This window comes from Bactrocera oleae, chromosome 5, assembly GCF_042242935.1.
Source record: "Bactrocera oleae isolate idBacOlea1 chromosome 5, idBacOlea1, whole genome shotgun sequence".
In the NCBI taxonomy this organism is placed as follows: Eukaryota; Metazoa; Arthropoda; class Insecta; order Diptera; family Tephritidae; genus Bactrocera; species Bactrocera oleae.
The window spans coordinates 29,626,335-29,633,524 of NC_091539.1; the positions used below are offsets into that span (position 1 = coordinate 29,626,335).

At 32.7% G+C, this 7,190-nt stretch overlaps 1 protein-coding gene across 2 annotated transcripts in view; it reads right to left on the reverse strand.

The window, feature by feature from the left end:
* The window catches only part of LOC106624805 (G-protein coupled receptor moody), a 69,910-nt gene that overhangs the window by 61,148 nt on the left and 1,572 nt on the right, over nt 1-7,190 (reverse strand). The window lies entirely within an intron of this gene.

The following is a 7,190-nucleotide window of genomic DNA, read 5'->3' on the forward strand; positions in this document are numbered from 1 at the left end:
ATGAGGGCTAGAACAAGTTTTATACCGATTTTATCCATTATATTTACAAAAAGAAACATACTCTTTCATTTTCATTAATAGTTCCATTTCGCACATTTTCACTCTGTGACATATAAATGTCACGATAATGTTATGTACAGAATTTGTTTGCAATTAGTAGAGCAGATCGCGAGATATGGATTTACACGTAAATATGGGCATTGCCACGCCCATTGTCCAATTTTGATACTAACTCCTATTTACCACTTTAAGCAAAATATCAACTTTGGTAAAATACATACAGTTTGTCGTCCATTGGCTCTTCGACTATATAACAATGGGCGATCGGAACGCCTACGTTCCATATCACAAATTTTTATATTCCATCTGATATACTTATTATTATTATATGTACCATATACTACAATACTATATCAGTCAATATGTGAGTTACCTTAATGCAACTCAAGGAGTGTCTTTTTCTGATATTCGCGCCAAAAGTAAAATCGAGTCAATATTTCCTTTAGCCCCCATATACCTCATATAAATATTTTCAACTTCCGTTTGACCTTATAGCACATATATAGGTCAATATGTAAAATCTCTTAATGAAATTTTAGAGATACTATCTTTCTAATAACAGTGTATCTTTGTGCTTAGAGCTTATCAAGTCGGGTGAATACTATAACCCACAGAGATATATTGTATAAAGTATACTGGAGCTTTGAAAATCCTTATATTAGCTATATACACATATATATATAAATGATCAAGATGACGAGACGAGTAGAATTCCGAGTGACTGTCTGTCAGTCCATCTGTCCGACTGTCCGTCCGTCCCTACAAGCGATAACTTGAGTAAAAATTGAGATATCGTAATGAAACTTTGTAGACGTGTTCCATTACAAAAAAGAAAGGACAAGTTCGTAGATGGGAATAATCCATCATAACTAAGCACTTAATTAAGATATGAAACTGTAATAGGGGATCGCAGTAGAAAGAATAACCTGTTGGCTAAAACTAAAAAAGAAGCCCTCTAATAGGTTTAATGGGTATATCTATCTTAGGATAAATCCTTTAAGCACCCCTACCGACAATGAATGATATCGAATTATAACCCCACTCTCTCCCCATATAACGGTTTTGTTAAAAACTACTAAAAGTGCAAAAAATGTGCCACAGACATAAATTTTTAAATAAAAAATAAATAAAAAATTTGCACGATGGTGCAAACATTTAGGGGAAGGCATCGCCCACATTTAGGTGAAAACCCAGATATAAATTGACCGATATCAACCAAATTTGTCGCGGACTTTATATCGAAAATACCGGCCAATCTGAGATATATTATAAAAATTCGGAAATAATCCTTTTCTGATAATTTTCATTTTCTTTCCTATATGTCAAAAATGGGTTTAATCAGATCATTAATTTCCCTTATCCCTCACATACCTAATAGAAATATTTTTGAACGTCCGGCTGACTTTATACGGCGTAGTTAACTTTACTACTGTCAGATATGTATTTTTCATGATGATGATTTTAATATAATTTTCGATGACAGGAAGTAAAATATAGGTATAAAACTAATTTAGTCTATGACCTATAGTATAAATTAATAAGATACAAATTTGATTGCAGCCAATTTACGATTTCGTAAAAAATAATATTGAATTATTTTGCAACATTATTAAAATAAAGTTTTGCCAACACTTGAAAGTATTTCGGCGGCTTTGATCCTAGTAAGTTGCAAGAGTATGAAATGTTCGGATTTACCCGAACTTAGCACTTGCTTACTTGCTTGTTTTAATATTACGTCGTAGTCCTAAAATAAGATAAAATCGGATCAATGTTACCCCTAGTTCCTATTTAACCAATATTCAAACTTCTGGTTGTCTTTATACCGTATATATCGGTCAATATATAATATATCTAGCAAGACTAAATGATCGTATAATATATCCTCCCCACTCCTCTGTCACAACAAAACACATAGGCACTAGGGATAAAAGGATGCCCAACTTATTCCAGTGTGAGAGCTCCTCAACATTAGCGTTTTAAATAACATTTTGCATTGTTGCCAGATTAGTCAAAATAGTAATTTTTGGGCATTTAAATTAAAACACCCAACATTTATTAAGATTAAAAAGTATTGTATACACTACCTTGTTACTTAATAAAGAGAATTAAACGTATTAGCTTTCAATTAATACATTTTTTTATCATTTTCAATTAAAAATTAATACTATAAACCATGCCATCACATATATTTTAATTTCTCGTTTCCTGGCCGCCCTTATTTTTTTGCGAAAATTAATTTATGCTCTCACTTCCAATGACAATGACTGTGCTTTAATGAAATTAATGGGAAAAGTTTTCTTAAAAATGTGGTTTAGCGCTGAATATAAATGAAATCGGTTTAGACATTGATCAAAGTCCTTTATATCTAATATATTGATTTCTCTGGTTGACTTTTTCATCATATGCCCAACATATTTTATTTAGCCACTTGGTTGAGATTATATCACATATAATATAAGTACATTGTGTTACTTACGTAGTTATTGATATAAATATCTCGGATATGAATCAGAATATAACAATAAAACTAAGTTAGTTTAAGATCTGCATTATAAATTAACAAGATACCAAACATGATTGTAATCCTTTCATGATTCATTGTTGAAGTCTATCGCATCATTTTATACTATCGCAACCTGTTGCCACAGAGTATAATAGTTTTGTTCACCTAACGGTTGTTTGTATCACCTAAAACTAATCGAGTTATATATAGGGTTATATATATATAAATGATCAAGATGAAGAGACGAGTTGAAATCCGGGTGACTGTCTGTCCTTCCGTCCGTCTGTCCGTCCGTGCAAGCTCTAATTTGAGTAAAAATTGAGATATCTTTATGAAACTTGGTAGACATGTTTCTTGGTACCGTGAGACGGTTGGTATTGCAGATGGGCGTAATCGGACCACTGCCACGCCCACAAAACGCCATTAATCAAAAACAAATAAATTGTCATAACTAAGCTCCGCAATAAGATACAAGACTGGTACACAGGATCACATTAAGGAGGGGCATCTGCAGTTAAATTTGTTTTTTAAAAAGTGGGCGTGGTCCCGCCTCTAATAGGTTTAATGTTCATATCTCCTAAACCGCTAATGCTATAATAACACAATTCACTGAAAGCAAATGTTTTTATCACTTCGATTGACGGTGTAAAAATAGTTGAATCCGGTTGGCAACTCCGCCCACTCCCCATATAACGGTACTGTTAAAAACTTCTAAAAGCGCGATAAGTCAAGCACTAAACACGCCAGAGACATTAAATTTTATCTCTGGGATGGTACGAGATGACTTTATGGGAATCGCGGTTAAAATTAGGCGTGGCACAGCCCACTTTTAGGTGAAAACCCATATCTTGAGATCTGCTTAACCAATTTCAACAAAATTCGGTACATAACGTTATTTTCATATTTCTATGTTAAAGTGCGAAAGTTGGCGAAATCGGACTACAACCACGCCTATTTCCCATATAACACCATTTTCAATTCCATCTGATTCTTTCACTTTCCACTATGCATATCAAGCAACAATGATTATATCGGGGTAAAACTTTGCGTGAATAATACGTTGAAAGTATGCCACCTTGTGACCAAAAATTGTCTAAATCGAACCAACTGCCCCTAAGTACTGTTTAAGCCCCTAAGTACTAAATATGTGGACCACAGTGCCTATAGTTGACCTTCTACCGAAAATATCAGCCAATCCACAAAGAAATCTTAAACGAGTGTACCATTGGACTTTGCGAGAGTTTAAAATGTTTGGTTACATCCGAACTTAGCCCTTCCTTACTTGTTTAATATAAAGTTTTGCCAACTCCCGAAAGTATTTTCCCGGCTTTGATCCTTGTGAAAGTGTAAAATGTTCGTTTACACCCGAGGTTAGTTTTTTATTCATTTACGAATATTTCAAACAAAATTATTAATAATACTTTTGTATAGCTATTTGGAGGAAGAATTTTGCAAGTTGCTCTCACAAAGAGAATAATAACGAAAAAGTAGCAGAAACCATCAAAAAAATATCAAACTGTTTTTCACAATCACTTCATATCAACACTTTAAAAATAATCAATAGAATTTTTATTTTCACAATTCAAAACAATAAAAATACTCAAAATCAAAACATATTCGTCAAATATCGCTTATATACAACGTTCATAGAATACAAAGTTACGCCAATGGTCCATTTGCGTTCTCGGCTTTAACAGCTTTACCTACAAACTATCGTAAATATGTATGTTTATGTATGAGCATGCATAACATACATATCGACGGAGATTTGTGCTAGCCAACGAAAAACATTTTTCTCTTCCAGAAGGTAGTTTAATTAATGATTTTTAGCTTTTGCCATCGCACAATGGTTTCGCCCATAATCAATCATTAATTGTTGTGTTGTTAAAAAAGTTAAGTGGAGCTGCCCATATTTACCCAAATGCTCTGATCTCTTTATTAATGGGCAACGAAAACTTTCTTATAACGACGAATTAATGCTACTAAAGCCAACTATAGATTTACTTGAGGAGACAATATTAAAATTATTTATAAAATTGTTGTTCGTTTTTGTTCTAATTATAATATAAAAATGTTTTTCTTGGTTTATTTTTCTGTTATCACAACATTTTTGAGTGCCACCAATTAATGCAAATATTCTTGAAAGTGTGTATTTTACTTTGTGTTGTGTCATTATTAGTAAAACCACACCTACTGATTGTTACTGCAGATATTTATGGCCGTGGCCCCCTTACAAGCGAAACCACTGTGCATCGTCGCGAAAAGACGCTTGTTGGTAAATGCATGCTCAGGGAGATGTGTATGGCGTTTCCTTTTATGAATGAGTCAACTTCGCTTGTTGAAAGTACGCCTGCGTTCATGAATGAAAATTTTGTTGTTGTGTAATTTACTATAAATTTGGGGTACGTCAATCTGGCTGCCATATTGACATATGTATGTGTGTACTGCTTATGCTACTTGAGACAAGTCTTGTTTTGGTAGAACGATGTTTGTAATTTTTGCGGATGACATATAATATTTACATGTGAACGCATATGTGTATTTAGGTTTGTGTATGCATTATTTGTTCGGCGATGTCATAGACACATGCATACATATGTATATATAAAGCAGTGCGCGCACATGTTATTACTGATAAGTGATAGCTTAGTGATTACATATATAAATTACTATTGTAATATATTATGTTTTTCAGTGTATTAATACCATATACATATGTATATGTATATGAAATTATATAATGTTATCAAACTTAAAAATATAAAAATAGGCATTATTTTCGTTGATCAAATATTACTTTGAAATAATATATTAATTTATATAAATGTAGTCAATTGTACGTGTATTCATAAATAATCACAAAATGATATTCATACCAAAGCATATGATTGCATACATCCATATAAGAAGACTAACATGCGGCTGTAATATCAAAGTAAGTCCCTAAGCATAATTTTAATTCAATGCTTAGTTCTGTTGACGTGACACTGTTAAAATGTCTCCTTCCAAGCTAGAGCTGCAAAACAATCGACTATCGATAGTTTTATTTTCGACTCACTATCGATAGTTTATTTTGACTATCGATGGTTCATGCCTGCACTAGACTCATCCATAATTTTCATAAAATTTCAAAATTGAAATACGTAAGAAATGTAAGGGTATACAAGAGTTTCGGTTAAAATTGTCAATTGGGCCTTAATAAACTCATAGAAACTTTAACAGAAATCTCTGATTGCGCTATTGGGTAATTAACCGGCGATATAACCGATAAGTGGCTTGTTGGGATGGTAGCCTCAAAGTCATCTTTTAATTCTTGGCTTGGTTTCAAATTCGTTAGTACAGACAATTTTCAAAATAATATACAAATTATTAAATTTAATATTTTTTACACTTTAGTTAGGTTTTGGGTGCATTAGAAGAAATGTAGCGGAAACATTTACAATGTGGTAAGAACTTCTAATGTCTGAAATATCGGCTGCACATAGCCTCGGTTACTCATGCACACAGCCGCAATTCAGAATTTTTAACGTCACGGTAAAGAAACATCCATTTTTTTCAGTACTCCTGATTTTGGAGGATAGAGTTATGAAATTGAAACATATTATGTAAACATTATGTTGTGATCGAATTTTACAATATACATACTAATAGATACACCCAGAGGCATTAGTCTGCTTACAATAATTAATTCTAAGTTTACAGAGTCGGAGAGAATGTTTAGCTAGGTTGGATTGCTAATATCTGATAGGAGAACAGCACTAAAAAATTACTATTTTTAAACAAAAACAAGTGGATTATTGAGGAATAAAGTACTCTACTGAAATGTATTTTAAGGATAAATTTCTTAATCTCATATTACATTAGTAAATGTATACAAATTTACCTTTTTTTAATTCGTCAACTCTCAGCTTCCAGTCAATTTTATATGTAACTTAATTAATTTTTTTGTGTTTTCCGTCATTATTTATGTTTTGTTTTATCAATAAATCCAAAGATTATTTCATAAAAATGAAGTATACAAAGCCAAGGTATCTTAATTTGAACCAGCGAAAAGTAGGTAGATTTCAAGAGAAAAAACTATCGATAGTATTTTTTTAACTATCGAGTGATCTAACTATCGATAGTTTTGCTGCTCTATTCCAAGCTAACTGTGGTGAAATACGCTCATCGTGTACGAGTAGCACGGTTTTATTTTTGCGTTCTCTGCGCCGAGAACCTTCTGTATGATATACGTTCTCTGTTTATACCATATATGTGTATGTGTATGTATGAATGTATAACCGATATTGTTGTACCCAAAATATTATTACAAATCTAAACTTAACATACATATTGCCATCATAAATTTGATATGACTACCCAGTTCTTCTATTGGTATTTGCGTTCCAGTAAATATATACCGAGAATGGTGTAATTTCAAATCAAAGAATGGCTGTTTGATGGGGAGAAGCAAAATACCACATACCTTTAAAGATCTGCTGTTGTAATCGATATTAGCATTTACCAGAGTTCACATGTACACATACTATGTACAAATGCATGAGTGAATATATGCCGCACACAAACGCACAACGCTATGAACCCAGTCAAGTCCCTAAACTCCTCACAGAACCGATCTGTGGCAGTC